The 15,734-nt window shown below is 34.4% G+C and overlaps 1 protein-coding gene and 1 non-coding gene across 2 annotated transcripts in view; one reads left to right on the top strand and one right to left on the bottom strand.

Moving 5' to 3' along the window:
• The window catches only part of LOC132193385 (epidermal growth factor receptor), a 99,234-nt gene that overhangs the window by 68,027 nt on the left and 15,473 nt on the right, over nt 1–15,734 (bottom strand). The window lies entirely within an intron of this gene.
• Nucleotides 12,575–12,647, top strand: Trnan-guu (transfer RNA asparagine (anticodon GUU)). The gene has a single exon. It is a non-coding gene; the product is annotated as a tRNA-Asn (tRNA).

Below are 15,734 nucleotides of genomic sequence, written 5' to 3'. Positions count from 1 at the left end.
GCGGACCAGCTTCGTTCAGAGAGAATCAAGGCATCCTTCGACGCCCCCGCGAAGTGGCCGCAAAATTGAGAGCTGCGGCGGTTGGGAATTAAGTCGGAAGGCAACCGAGTGTTTCGCGGCCCACTCGTTACTCGCGTGCACTGGGCGAAAGAGGAATTAATAGAATAGTGAGATGCTCCACTCGAGTCGGTGCTTCACGGCCCTTGGCTTTGACGAGTAAGACGCGCACTCGACTCAATTTTTTTTCTGAATTGTATAATATTACGAGTGCACATGCATGCGTGGATTTCAAAAGTGAGCGTTTTCGGAAACATGTAATTTTCTGCAATTAAACTTCTTATCAAAATGAGGATCTATCATGTGATAACATCTTTTAAAATAATGAGAATTGAGTTTTGTTTTATATTTTGGTAATTATTGCAATTTTTTACATTACTCCAGCTCAAAATAACGTGGCTAAGATAAAAATAAAAGATAAATAAATTTTAAAGTAAAATGTTCAAATGTATTAAAATCATAATGCTCATCAATACTTCTTGATTTAATTGAAGAACCTTTTCTTATAAATTATTTTGACAATATAAAGCTGTTCAAATTATATCAGTATGATTCATATAAATATATTACAAAAATAAAAAAGATATTTTAATTCAAATTAAATGCTCTAAAAATCTATTTTTAGTTCATTAAAAGTTAAATAATAAATATATACTAAAATAAAAATAACTTTTGAAAGCATAAAATATAATTTGAATTAACTTTTTCATTTTTGAAATATTTTTATGCAGGTTCTAAAGTTTTAAAACATTTTAAAATTGTTATTTCTACCTTCTGAACTTTTATATTCTTTAATATTATTAGCTGAAAAAACAGAAAAATTTATTGGTATATTTATCAATCAGTTAGTTTTGATTAAAAACTGCATTACAAAAATTTAAGCATAAAAAGCAAATTTATTTGAGAGAATATTTGAACAAATATTTTTTTGTCAGATTATGTAAATTAATTAAATTTTTCGTCTCCTAATGACGCAAATTTTTATTTAGAAACTCAATCATTTCTCATGTCATGTTTAATTGAGGATGGGTAGCAAAAAATAAACCGGTGCGTGTGTATTTCCGTTGCACCAGCATTTCTAGCTCAATCCTTTGGTTCCGGAACTGCTCATTTTCCCGCGACACCACCCCCATTCATATCATCCACCCTCTCATTTAATTAACTGAGGGTCGGAGACACACCCCTGCTAAAAAAGAGCAATCACTTCCGCGCTTAATTTTTCGAGAATCGTTAGAGTTCGTTGGTATACGTGAGGATATCCGGGGTGAGAGAAACGTCTTGAACAACAACATTAGCATCTCTTTTCTCACGACAGACGGTGAGCAGCGATCGCGCGACTGCATCTCGGGCGGAAGCTGGGCGCTCGCTCCACGACGCTTTATCTCGCCCCCCGCACCCCTCCCTCCCGGCGGTGCAGCGCGACTCAGGTTACTCTCATAAACTTCTTGTGAACTCGCTCTGCTAATATTGTGCGTGCAGGAGAGCCGCGCACTTCCACTCCAGTTGGGTGAGATAGGATTCATTCATTCAGCGCAGAATCTGCAGAGGAATGAATGAAGGAGAGAAGCTTCGAGAATGCCGCCATTATTCTCATTCATAGGGATGGAGTTGTTTGTCCCCAAATTCAAAATGGGAAGAAGAAAGATTAAACGAATCAGAGCTTTCAATAAAATAAAAACAGCAAATAATTTTAAGAAATTTTTAAATTAAGAATAAAAAGTCATTATTCAAAGTTTTGATGAAACTGTAGAGAAAAGTTAATTTTTTCACTTATTTTTTTGTGATTTTCTTGCTCAATGAAATATTTTTAAGGCTGTGACCAAAACGGCCGTTTTTTTTAATTAAAATTTAGAGAACGTGCCACTTCTTTACTTAAAATAACAAACTTTTTCATTTAATTTTCTATAAATAAATATTTATTTATTTAAATATTATACAAGCATGAAAATTAATTCTTAAAATACTTTCATTAGGTTGGTGGGTCTTGAGGCCTCTGTGTATGAAATGAATTCAGAGCATTTCTAGAAAATGCCCATAATTTGCTTCCACAGCAGAATCATACAAGTCAAATACCTCAATCAAATAATTAGTTTTGGTTAATGAATGAACTCTCGTCAAGAAATGCTTCTCAAGCAGCAGACAGGAAATTGCAATTACGCTGGCTTGTCAATTTGAACTCATTTATTGATTTGCATGCATAAATTATATCTAATCGATTCAAAACATATTTATTGCCAAGTCGCGTTTTTTTTTTGCATCTCTTATTTCAGCTGACGTTGAAAAAATAATTTTATTAAAATTTTTGGTAAAAATATATCTGGAGAATCTCTTGATTAGCAGTCAATTGATCTCTGATCAAAGTATGGTGCAAGGAAAATCTCGTTAAGGAGCTTTGTGCGCGTCCAATTTTCTCCGGTCATGCACGCAGTAACCGTCCGAGAGAGTGCTGCTGATCATTTAATATATCGCTGCTTTATCATTTATATACCCCTCTCCTTCAAAGAGAATTGAAGTCTGGTGCGCCTGGCTTGATTGTCGAGACCGTCGCACCACCGCTTGCTTTCTTCACGGCCTTGATTTCCGAAGCAGAGTCTGCGGTGAGAAATTAGGAAAATTTATAGTGCTTCCTTAATTGGTCAAGGGTGATTGGATTGGTTTCAAAATATAACCCAGAAAGCTCAGTTATTTTTGAAAAATATTAATTAATCGATTTTTTGACAAGTGATATTTTTATTTTACCTTTCTAAGAAAATTATTGATGTAACTTATAACATAAAATTTTGTGCCATTAATTTTGGTAATTTTTTTTTATTATTTTATTCAGGAAATTAAATTAAAAATCATATTCTAAAATTAACTCCTTGAATATTATTTTTTTTTTAAATTATCACGAATTCCAAAATAAGTTAATGTTGATTTATTTTTCATAAATTTTATAATTTGTTTAGCGGATCAGATCAAAGAGTTTGAGCGTGCGAAGTTTAGGCTAATAGAAAATTCAGGTATGCATTAATGTCATTAGCCTCTCAGCCACTCCTCAATTAAATAAAATAAATCGAGAGTGTGCCTTACCGCGCTTACGATCTGGACTTGGGCCAAAAGTGGTGCAGACCAACACTTCTTTCTCTCCGCCACACATAGGCCTGAATATCAAGTATGCAAGTGTACATAATTCCATTAGGCGCATCTCAAGGACAATTTTTCATCCTGCCCATGTTCACTTCGTGTGCGCTCTGCCTGCTTGTAATTCGTGTGCGTACAAACTGCTGTGCGAGTTGGAGAATGAGGCGCAGCCCTCACTTGAATTAAAGCAATCAATGTTCAAGACGCGACTCGATTGTGGTACTTTTACTGTTACTCTCACGGATACGTTGAGGGGCAGAAGAATGAATCACTTTCCAGACCAGTGCATTGCAATTTGGGCGGCATGGGTGGAAAAATTTTATTTTTTAGAATATAAAAATTAGACATCTTGAAAGTTATGAGAACTGAAGAAAGCCCCTACTATTATTGTTGATAACATACCAATGAATTGATTATCGTGGAACTGTGAAATATTTATAAAAAAATTACAAAAATAATTCTACAAATTAGTAACAACTGCTGAGAATTTAAAATTTAAAGAATTAAACATAAATTTTTGGATGTAATGAAAATATAATTTAAATTTAATATTTAAAATTTTATTATATTAAAATAAATTATTATATAAAAAAATATAGCGATCGGGCTTTTCTTACAAAACAAATATTAAAAATAAAAATATATTAAGTAGTTTTACTATTCAATTCCTATTTTGAAGAGGGAAATTTAAAAAAAAAACACGTATCATACTTTGCCACTCTATAGTATAATAAATTGTCGAATTAAATGTTAATTATTTATTTTTTCTCTTATGCTTTTGAGTTTGAATTCATATTAAGCTCCAAAAATATCCAGCAGATTGAATCTTCTAAATTTAAAAATGGGAAGCCCCAGGGCGTTTTGTTTCGACTTTCATAATTATTGACGCCTTTAATTTTAGAAGACGAAAAAGGTGCAAGTTAAGCAGCGCACTTGATTACCCTGTAATTACCACGCAGAGAGAAAACGAGCATTCGCCTCCATTCTCTCTTTGCATTTTGTTTACCCAAGCAACATTTTCCCATTTTTTTTATTGCACTGGGCGTTTTTAATGCGAGGTTTGCATGCGGCATTTCAGAGAGACCACTTGCTGCGCGTTTTATCGACGCACGCAGATGCAACCATGATTTTTTTTTATTCCGAGACAAAAACGATAACGACATTATTTTGGTCCACGCCGTCTTTGAAGATTAAAATTATCTCCGGCGCTTTCGGTTTGTTTACAATATCGGACTACGCGGAATTTAAGCCTTTTGTTTTCGCGCGTTTTTTGCCACGTTACTCAAGCTGCTATTTTTTTTTATGGCTCGGCAACGAACAAGACCAACGCTTGGAACATTTGTTTGAAATTCGCACTCAGATGTTGCCAACGAGACTGGCGCAAAAACGACCGCGAGAACTCTCCAGCGAAGATTAAATTAAATCTTCGCCTTGATGGCCGCGCCGAGTTTTAATGCGACACATTTCCAAAGACAAGGGGCCGTTAAACGGCTTAATTTGTACGAGATGCAAGGCGAAAACACGTGTTCTTCGTCATGATGCAGCTGCACTAAGCGACGATTCTACATGATGTGCACTCAATTTAAATTAATTGTACCAATCGCTATCATCCGTAATAGGGAATCATCTATTTTGATTGCTTGCCCCGAATAAGTCCGTTTTCATCAATCTCAATTTAAAGGGCCTCAACCGTAATTATTTTTATATTTCATTAAAAAAAAATCAAGCCTGAAACTGAAATTGAAGATGACAAATTTTAATTTAAAGATCACCTTATTTTACTCAATTTTAGTAAAATTTTAGTAATCAAGATTCAAATATTTCAATCAAGATTTTGATATACATTATATTTTTTATTTTACTTTTTGAATCAAAATCATTACTAAGAGGCCCTTTAAATCAAACGTAATGAAAAATTGCTGCTTCCTTGATAATGATCAAATTTTATCATCAATAATAAGCTTTTATTTTTGAACACGTGCGGATTCCGGAACTTTGCGGTTGCATTTGAAAAGGGTTGGAACAGCCCTTATGTAACGGCAACGCAGATGCAGGTTCATTATTCGAAAAAGAGGATGGTACATATCAGTTTCAATCTGGGTTGGTCGCAGAAAGAGATGCATCAGCCGAGAGTATTGAGTGCAAGCCAATTGCGAACAGTTTTTGTTGCGTTACGAGGCGGAAAAATGTTCCTAACGAATGACGATCCAGCGAGAGAGATTGAATCGGAATTAAACGTATTGCTTGAGTCTGCACCAGATTGGCATCTTATGACGTATTAACTTGGTTAAAACAAGCATTAATCAACATTCTGTTAAAAAAATAAGAATTCAAAACTTGCACAAATAACTAATTATAAAATTGTTATGATCTATTTTTCTTTTTAATTTTGATTCATTTTTTACAAATTTAATATTTTTTTTTTTAATTTATTATTTTATTAAAACGATTTTTGTTCTGCATCATCAAATATTATAATACGTTTTAACCATTTAAAGTAATTAATTATTTTGATTTTTTTTCTAAAATTATAAATAAAGTCTCTGTTTAGTTGCAAATTAATTATTCATAAGAAAAATATACTTCTCTTACTGTCACACTTTGGATTTTGTTTGAAAAGATAATATTATTTTACGAAGTTTTCTTTAAACATTTTACGATTTGCTTTTAATTTTCAGCATCACAAGTAAATTGTGTTTTTATGCACAATTTTATTTTAATTGGTGCGAATTGCGTGTTTTTTTTTTATTAAATATTATCATTAAAAAATGTTTGAAGAGAAATAACTCTTATTTTAATGATCGTGATGAATTCCAAGGCACAATGCAAAGAGTTGAACTTGATGTGCATCTATCTGAAGCACGACGTTGCAGAAAATATTTTAACAAAAAGAAAAATGACATGATCGTGCGATAGGCCAACGTCCGAGGGTAGCCTGAACGAGTCGGCCGGCGATCAAGAAGTTAGTGCCTCACTTGGCCAGACAACATCAACTTTTCAGCCTCTCAACAATACAACAATTGAATATGACCGCAAAAAAAAAACCGGCGCGGAGCAGTTTTAGCCATCGAAGGCGATTTTTTAGCCGGCCGGCGTCTGCTCGAAAATGCAGCAAGTTGCTTTTCACGTCTCTCTTCGATTGCAGCGATCGAAAACAAGCGATTCTGATTGTGAGGTGGAGGTGGCGCACATTATGTAAATGCACCTGGGAGGGCTGCGCTCTTTGGAAAAGCATATATAAATAAATACACGGCTTTGCAAAGCGAACATGTGGGAACGAAAGAGAGAGAGAAAAAAACACACAGCGCGCACAGAAGTCTTTTTGATATCGAACCAAAACCCCATTCAGTTCCCTCAAGTGGTGTTTGAAATTATTTGATTGGCCGTATTATACATACATGCTTATGAGCCCATTCAAATCGTAAAGGTAAATATAACCTTGAGATCTTTCAACAAACAAAAGCATCGCTCCCGGGGCAGGAATGCTCGTGAGCTGTCACTTGCGTTTATGGTGAATGGGCTCCCTCTGAAAAAGCTAGGGCGTGCAATGTGCAAAAAAGCATCCGTTCGCGAATGTCGGACTGAAATTAGCTCGTAAAACTGAGGCAGAAAATGAAATTAAACTCATCTGAAACTAAATTAATAATTATAGACTTGTGAAAATAAAATATTCTAGATTTTCTTTATTTGTTACAAAATTAAATTCTACAAAATTCAAGCAAATATAGCTTTTATTCGTTGATTTTCCAATTTTTATTAAAAAATCTTCATAAATTTCCACTACTTTAGAACTTTTTAAAAGCATTTGTCAGATAATTTTGCAAATAAATAAAAACATTAGGGAATTTTTAAAACTTAAATTTTATAATATTACAGATGATTCAACAAAATTAAATTGAATTGAAACCAATATTAAAAATATTCAAATGCATAAATGATAAATATATTCTACAATTTTTGAGATTTTGTTTTATTGAATTATGCATTCTCAAATTTAATTTTGAATTTATTTCGTTAGCTTTCTCATCTCTGTCGCTAGTTAGCTGATGGATCAGATGATCACTTCGGGCACCTCTCAAGTAGCAACACGTACCCCTTGGACGCCTCAAGCTCTTTTTCTTTCTCGGACTTCATTAATGACAACATTCGGCTGCCGATACAATGAGACGCGATCAAGTGTGATCCATGCGCGCAGCAGCCTCTTTGGCTCTTCAATCTCGCATTCCGAGACGCACGGCGCACAATAAGATAAATTGAAACGACATTGCTTCGGTTGCTCTCTCGCGCACATGAAATATTACGAGGCGCATTGTGCGGGTTTGAATAAATCAAAGTCGTCAATAAATAATTGAATGCCATTGTGCGCTGGCCGGTGATGATGGATCAGATACTTCGAGACTTGTTATTGGTTCATTGTTCCGACGCCGAGCAGCTGAAGAGAGAGATGAACCTCACAGGTGCCTGATTAATCTCAATGGGCAGAGTCAATTTCGTTAATTAGGACCTAAATTAGTGTTTACTGGTGAAAAGGTCTGTCTTTAATAAAAAGTAAAACTGAAGTTAAAAAATTCCCATTCCCAGAGTGTCCCAGAGAGAGTCTTTTTTTAATCTTTTAGTTGCAAATACTTTTTTATTACTTCATCAAATTTTAAATTAAATAAAATATTTGAAATAATTTTCAAAAAGAAATGAAAAAAAAATATATTTCATAAATGAATTTTTAGAAGTTTCTTATTAATTTTGATTGATGACCATTGATGAATTAAATTTTTTGCCCTAATTAAAAGTGAATTTGTATTATACGCAGCATCAGGAAGAGGAATTTTCTTTGGTCATGGGTGCTTTTTAAACGTCTCAAAGGTGGAAATAAAACCAACATTAGACACAGTCCGAATCAAATGAGTTTGTGCGTTTCTCCGTCAAATAAGGCGTGAAGAATCGACCCCGAGAAAGAGCGAAGGACGCTTTATATCTCACAGACGTCTTTTTGCTCGGCGAGATCTCTCTGCGGGGGCCAGCAGAAGTACTGAAGCGAAGCCTCCACGCACTCTGGCCGCAACACTCGCATCATATTATATACCCCTTTTGTCTTTTTGCCAGCCTCTCGACGGACGCGCGTTAATAAATTACACCGCACTCACAACAAAAATAAAATTCCTAAAAAGCAGCGACCGGTGAAAGATGGACGCGCGGCGCTGAAACTTTCAAAAAAGTAGTGTAGTTTTCCTATTCAATTTCCAACGGTCATTTTTTCACTCCTGGCTCAGGTGCACGAGCGCGAGTTTTTCTTCCTTGAACCCGGGCTGATTCATATTCAAATAGAGCAACGTCTTGAGACGACGAGTAAACGTATTTTCCATTGTGAAGCGCATCACTCAACGTCTTTCATCGGCGTTTTGTATAAAAAGGATAATGAAAAGGGAGGTTTTTGATGTGTATAGGAGTGAGAAAAAAATTGTCAAGTCCGTTAAGATCCCTTCCTGTTTCACTGAGCGTTTCTAATGTGTAATATACATCAAGAAAACTGAAAGAATGAACCTGCTTCAGGTTGGCAAATTTCAACCAACATATCCACTTTGTTAATTTGAGAAATGAATTCCATAAAATTGATACAATATACAATATTCAACCTGCTACATAGCCCCAGTAGAATTATCATTGGATAAAACAAATATGCAATAAATAATGCATATACTTTTATAAATAAATAGTATACTTTACTATTATACTAAAAATTTAAAACAGTATTAAAATGTAAAATTAGATCATAAATAAAGAAAGAAAAATTCAAAATAAAAAATGTAATATTAATAGGTTTTTATTTCAAAATTATTATTATATTTTAAAATATAACAAATTTAACACATTTCAAAACTTTTCAAATAGTTTTATAAATTAATGATAAAATAATGTTCTTCAAACTTTTTTAAAACAGATAATCATTTTATTTAACTTATGCAAATCATTATCTTTATCAATCAAAATATAAAAAAAAATTGTTGCAATATGTGGTATTTGGTCAATAAATTCATTTGTCATTTCCAAGCTTCCATATTCTTTCAAATTTTTTTAAGGTAAATGAAACTAGCATACAAAATTAATCTCCATGATGCACTTCTTGCGCAATAGGAAGGAAAAATGTCCTCATATGAAGAAGAGATAAGACGGTTGCATGTCTTGCTCATCTCTCTTGACATCATCTTTATTGCCTTTTTGTCAGATCTCTCAACCTAAGTTTAAATATCGCACCATCATACATCAATGACTGCTCGTGGCCAACGCATAGTCTTCGTGGAAAATCCTAAGCGTTTGACACTTTGACAGGTCTTTAGCTGCTACAAAATCTTAAATTTATTGCAATGCTGACCGACCCCGCATTTTTCACAATCAGCAGAGCAGAGTGTAGAAAATTTGAATGTCAATAACTCATTCTTTGGCATTGCACAAGTCAATAAATAAATAATTTGAAGTTTGAAAAATTTTATTACACTTAATTATTTTTCTTATTGAAATGAATTCTTTCAAGTTCCTTGAAAAAAAATAACTCTCTTAAAGATGAAGACGGTTTTTCTCTGTTTCTCTTATATAAATTGAACAGAGAAGACTGCACTTTTTTCAATTCCTCTGCAAAGCTATGTAAACAAACACGAGAATTTTCCTCTCACAATCAGAAAAAACTTCCAAATAGATGTAAATTGGTCTCTTGCACGCGCTCAAACTCAATGACGCGGCTTCACTTTCCGTCAAGCTGCTCGCTCGGCCGTGTCTATTCAAACTTGCCAGCGACAAAAATTAAGCCGTGATAAAAAAAAGAGTAAAAAATACACACCAAATAGAAAATCCTTGTGTATAACACGGCGTCAAATTTATTATGCGAGAGGAAATTTTCTCACAGGTGCTCTGTTGAATGAAAAATTATTGGTACTTTTGCCGAGCGATGATTAATGGTTTGAATCGCCAAGACGGTCTAATTTGAAATGTATTTATTTGCTGCGTAACAAAACGGTGGCTCGACTCGCTGACGCCACTTTGACAATACCCTGACGAACCAGCCGCCGCCATTTTTTACTCCAGAATTCGCTCGTGAGATGCATGTTGGTGGAGGCGCTCTTTGATGGATTGCGCGGCCACTTGCCAATTTGCAGCACGAACTGAACCAACTGATCTTTTCTCCGGTTTATAACGACCACTCTGTGATCAATCAACATTACAAGCAGCTCGCGTCACTTACAGAACAGCTCGTATAAATTAGACAGATTTTCATTCTCTGATTAGATGAAATTTTAAATTTTTGTAATGCTTTTTAAGAGCAAAATTATTTATAATTTATTGGCTCTTACACGAAGTTTTGACACGCAAGATATTGATGAATGCGGAAATTTTAAATGAATTTCGGAATAGAGATTAAGAAGGAAAGGAAAAATAAAATCTTATCTCAAATTGAACTTCAGAGCAGATGTCTGTTTTCTCATTTTTATCAATTGATTCATAAGACAATTTTTAACATTTTTAATACAAAGGAATTGTTTTTCAAAACTGCCAAGCTGCTATAGAAAGGATCTGGCTAAAATAGTTGAATTAAAAGTTTTTATTTAAATTTATTTTCACCCTTTTTCAGACTCTCACAGATTTGCTTTGATTAATTTATTGGCTGCTCTTTCTTTTATGCATGCAAATTGAAACATCTCGCGTCAAGTGTTAGGCTGGAATCAATTTAAAAATAATCAAAATAAAAGTTTATACTGCGTAGTTTGGAGCGGGCGGCTCGCTGGCTCTCAATTAAAGTGTAATTTATAATGGCAAGTCGCACTCTACGGCCAGCAGAGGTCTCGATATATATAATAATTAATTTATGGCTTTTTTTAGAACACTTGACTGCCGTTCTTTGTGAGGAGCGCTACATAAATATAGACCGTGTGTGTGTTTTGAGATCGAGAGTCAAGTGTTTTCTACTCCGACCCGCAGCAACCATTCTCTTCTCAGCTGATAACAATAAATGCGTATGTGTGTGTTTGGGGGACTCGTTGCACAACATCTGTTCGATAGCAGCTTGATATATATTTTTATTGCTATTAAACTTGCTCGCATCCACAAAAAGACATTGTATTCATTTTAAAAATTATTTTCCTTTTGTCGTTTGACTTGAACTTTCCCTTTTGTTGACGGCTCAAATTACCGAAATGGCCGAAAAGAAACGGGCCGGCAATAAATTCTAATAATTTTTAATGAAGAGAGCAGGAAAAGGGTGGCCCTTTATGGCCTATAAAAATTCAGCACTCGTTAAATAAATAAAAAGGGACATTTTTAATTTTTATTTTCAAATTAAGAACTTGAGTCTTGAAGAAAAAAATTAGGTTTTAGCCGAAGTCTTAGTAAAAAAATCGTATAACTCGATCTGTTAGGCGGTTTCTAATTTCAACGATGCGTCTCTGATGTGAGAACACCCTTCTTACCCCTTCTCGGTTCTGATGGGAGAATAAATATCACAATTGAATCACAAAAACGACCTTCACCATTTACATTCCTCGTGATAAAAAATCGTAATGATTTACACATAAGTAAAGCAGCGACCGGCCTACTATATTCCCGTGGGATCGAAATTGAATTAAAAAGCGATTTTTCTCGCATGGCATGTGGTGGCCCTCCTATCTAGAAAATTGAATTTGGCGGCCCCTTAATCTCATCAAGAGAAAAGGTGTCGTGCTCCAAATGACTAATTGCGTTTGATAAGATAGGCAGAACAAACTTTTATTTTGCAGCCTTTGCAGCTAGGGCGCCATGGGTTTGAGGCAAATTAAGTTTTGTGATGATAAAATATATAATGAAAGCGACAGAAGACATTTGAACTACTGATTATCCTTACAAATATTTTGGATGATGCTGCTATCAACGTGGCCTCAACAAATTAATACTTCTTGGCGTTTGGTGGATAAACAACAGATCAAAAGCTTTTTTAGCACCAAAAAGTTTAAAAACAAAATGTAAATTAAATAAAAATTTATAAATAAGAAAAATAAATTAATCTTTAAAATAGATTATACGTTTCAATAATAAGTTTATCTCGGGTTATTTATTTAAGTGTCTAAAGTTTTAATAAATTAAAAAGTAATTCACTTTAACGTATTAATTAATTGTTGCATTGCACGAATTTTAATTTTTTTCAAAGTGAATTTTTGATTGATACGATATTAGCGATATTATTATGCAAAACAAATTTATAAACTCGCAGGTGTCTATAAATATACAGTTGTATACATGCGAGAGCACCAGGCAAAGGTCGTGACGATGAAAATAACGAGATTCTCCCGCAAGAAGTGGCACACGTCATTCATTTGAGCACCATTCTCAAGCATTCTTCCAACTAATCTCCGAGCACCAGAGCAGTGAGCACCAAGCCTCTGTGGCGCAATCGGCAGCGCGTTCGGCTGTTAACCGAAAGGTTGGTGGTTCGATCCCACCCGGGGGCGCTTTTTGATATAAAAACAGCAAAAAAATATAAAAAAAACTTCTAAATTCAATTTTTGCATTTTACTTCAAAGAAATAACATATTTTCTGAATTACTGGAATTTATTGAAATTTTTGTAATACATTTCCAAAGGTTAATAAATTATAAATTTCTTGTTTGATTTACTACAAAATTTACTGTGTTATCTGTAAATGATGTGAATTTTGTGACTAAAATCATTTTTTTTTTTTGGGAATTTTAAATTTTTGGCTATGTAAAAATAATTTTATAGACTTTTTTAAACACCTCATTTTGTCATCTCATTTTAAATTTGTGGGCATTTTTTACACTAGTATAATTCTATATACATATTTATTACATCAACTTTTTTAAGAATTATTTTAAGAAAAATAGTCGATACATGAGTGTGGCCGAATTTAAATTATGTTAGCAGCCAGAACTAGTTCAAATATATCTCATTTAACAGTATGACACCTCTTGGCATGTCGCGCCAGGAGTCACAATAAATTGCAATCAAAATCCAACGTCTTAATCCGCGCGAGAAGACCGTTTATTTCTTTTCGGATCACATTCGCAGACCTCTGGTTTTTGCACGTGCTGCAGCAGCAACAATGGCGCGCGATCAACATATAATCTTGTTGGCCGTCGCTCGTTTTATTTACAATACGGCACAACAAGGTGAATATTACTTTTTGCTCGTTTCCATTTTTACATAATATGTATCTCCCCCACATATCAAGTGTGGTGGCACAAACAGAGGCTATATTTATGCTCGGCAGTAGCAGCGCAGCAAACTTTTTCCAAAGGCAATCACCAAACCACGACGCTGTTTGCATATTCATTACATAAATTCTTCCCTCGGCTGCTTGGTCGAGAGAGTTGCTGCCGCTTTTCACGCCTGAGAATTCGCTGTCGCGGCGCAAATCTATCCGCGCGCATAATGTGCAAAACGACACAACTGTCGAGCAGTTTTATTTTGGTCTGTTGCATATTATTGAAAGAGAGAGTTGGAGGGAAAATATGTCAATTGAGAATAAGAAAAAGAGAAATGAAAATAAAGTTTATTTGTTATATTTAATTATACTTCATAACACTCATCCTATACACTGCAAAATTTGTTTGTATAACATGAGAAACTCATATCTAAATTCTAAGGGTCCACGATCGTCATATTTATTTTGAAAGCTATTGCAAAAATAAATTAAAACCCATAAACAACTGCAAAAAATGGTTAAAACTTTTAACACAAAACATAATTCATAAATAAAGTAAAAATATTTTAATTTTAATAAACTGAAATATGAATGAAATATTTTATTCTATTGATATATTTTAAACATAACGATATTTACTTTGTTATAATTTAAAGTTGTTATTTATATGCAAAAGTTGTAGTGTATACGAATTATTAAGCATAGGATACGAGCGGTATAATTATTGTCATAATAATAAATTTTTAATGAGGTGATAATTCTTAGTTTGTGGCGCATATTCATATATTCATATCAATTTACTTTCCTCTGTTATAACCGCCGTTTTATGGTTATTGTGACCTAGTAGTGCGTGAAAAACTCCGTCACAATTCCTTTTCAGTTTGAAATTAATGCGCATAAAATAATCGTAAAATGTTTTCTGTAAAGGGGAACTTCTAAATAACAATAAAATAAAATATTATTGCGCGAATAGTAATTTGGAGATGAAAAAAAAATCACCCACACTTAAAAGAAGAAAAAAATATTTGCTATTTTTGTTTTATTTAAATAATTGAACGTTTGTTTTTTCAAAATATATATTGCACTGCACGATTGTCAAAAATTGAGTAGTTTTACGTTGTTTGCCGTTTATCTAAGAGAGGTGATGCGGGTTAGATAAATCAGGCACTACTTGTGGGAATTATTATCAGCAGTTCACACCGCCGCTCGGAAACGATGAGGGCGGCTTAATAATCCAGAATATAACCCTTGTCAGGAAAAAATAACACACAAACATGCTCTTATGATATGGCGGCGGCGGCGCCTGCAGAGTGGAAGAAGAGCAGAAGGCCGAGAGTGAAAAACGCACCCCCGCAGCCCTCGCGCGGCCGCACCGTGGGAATTTTTCAAAAAGCAACAGGCTGCTGCGGGATGCTGCGCTAGAGAGCGGCAGATGTTCGGGGAAAGATCTCCAGCTCGTCGTCGACGAATCGACAATAATTTTCAGGCTTTTCGAAATCCGCGAGTGGGCGCGGCCGCAGGGTCGCGCGTGTGCCGCCGTCTCGCTCTGCTTTGAATTTAATTCTCGAAAAAGTGACGTCATTTCGGAATAAGGCGTAGGCACGCACACACAAGATAAGGCGGGTCCTTCTTAAGGCAACCATGCGTGCATTCATTTGGGCTGCTCTCTTTTTATTACATAAACAATAAGCGTGCGTTCTGAGTCGCGCGGCCGCCGCCATGCAAACTCGGCTTTTGCATGCGCGCGGCAATTGATGCCACCCTGAGAGTGGAGAAAGTACATAGGCTGGCACTGTTTGTTTCCGCAGAAGCCCCCACTTGTTTGTACTTTTACTATGCAAGTGAAGGCACTGCATTGTTCAAAATTGTATACGGAATAATTATACGCATAAATTTTGTTTTGCAAATATTTTATACTTTTGTTATAGTTTCGTTTTGAACTTGATTATTGAACTTCTCATATTTAATTTCAATTTCAGCCATTATTTTTTAATATCTAAGAAGTTTCAATTTTGACAGATTCACGGTTGAAATTTTTTTGAAGAGTCTTGATTTTAACGAATTAAAACGCCTGCTAAAAAAAGTGGCCAAATATTCCAGATTTAAATTTATTATAGTTTATTTTAATTTGTAAAAGAATAAAGACTTTAAAATTTATTTAAAACTAATTTTACTAAATAGCAAATCAATTCCCTGCCATCTGTGTTGTTCAATTCCTGAATTTGAATTAAATTTAAATTTATTTTACTTTTTTATTTCCCAGTTTATTTTGCTCCAGTTCTGCAAATAAAGGTTTTCTTTGGAAAAAGTATAAAAAAGGCCATTTAGAAATTTCAGGATGTTGTTTTCTAGAGCTGGTTATACCAATTCTGTC

This window comes from Neocloeon triangulifer, unplaced genomic scaffold, assembly GCF_031216515.1.
Source record: "Neocloeon triangulifer isolate White Clay Creek 2 clone unplaced genomic scaffold, ASM3121651v1 ptg000004l, whole genome shotgun sequence".
Lineage (NCBI taxonomy): Eukaryota > Metazoa > Arthropoda > Insecta > Ephemeroptera > Baetidae > Neocloeon > Neocloeon triangulifer.
Note: the sequence above shows the minus strand (reverse complement) of the source record. Positions and strands in the feature narration are given on the sequence as shown.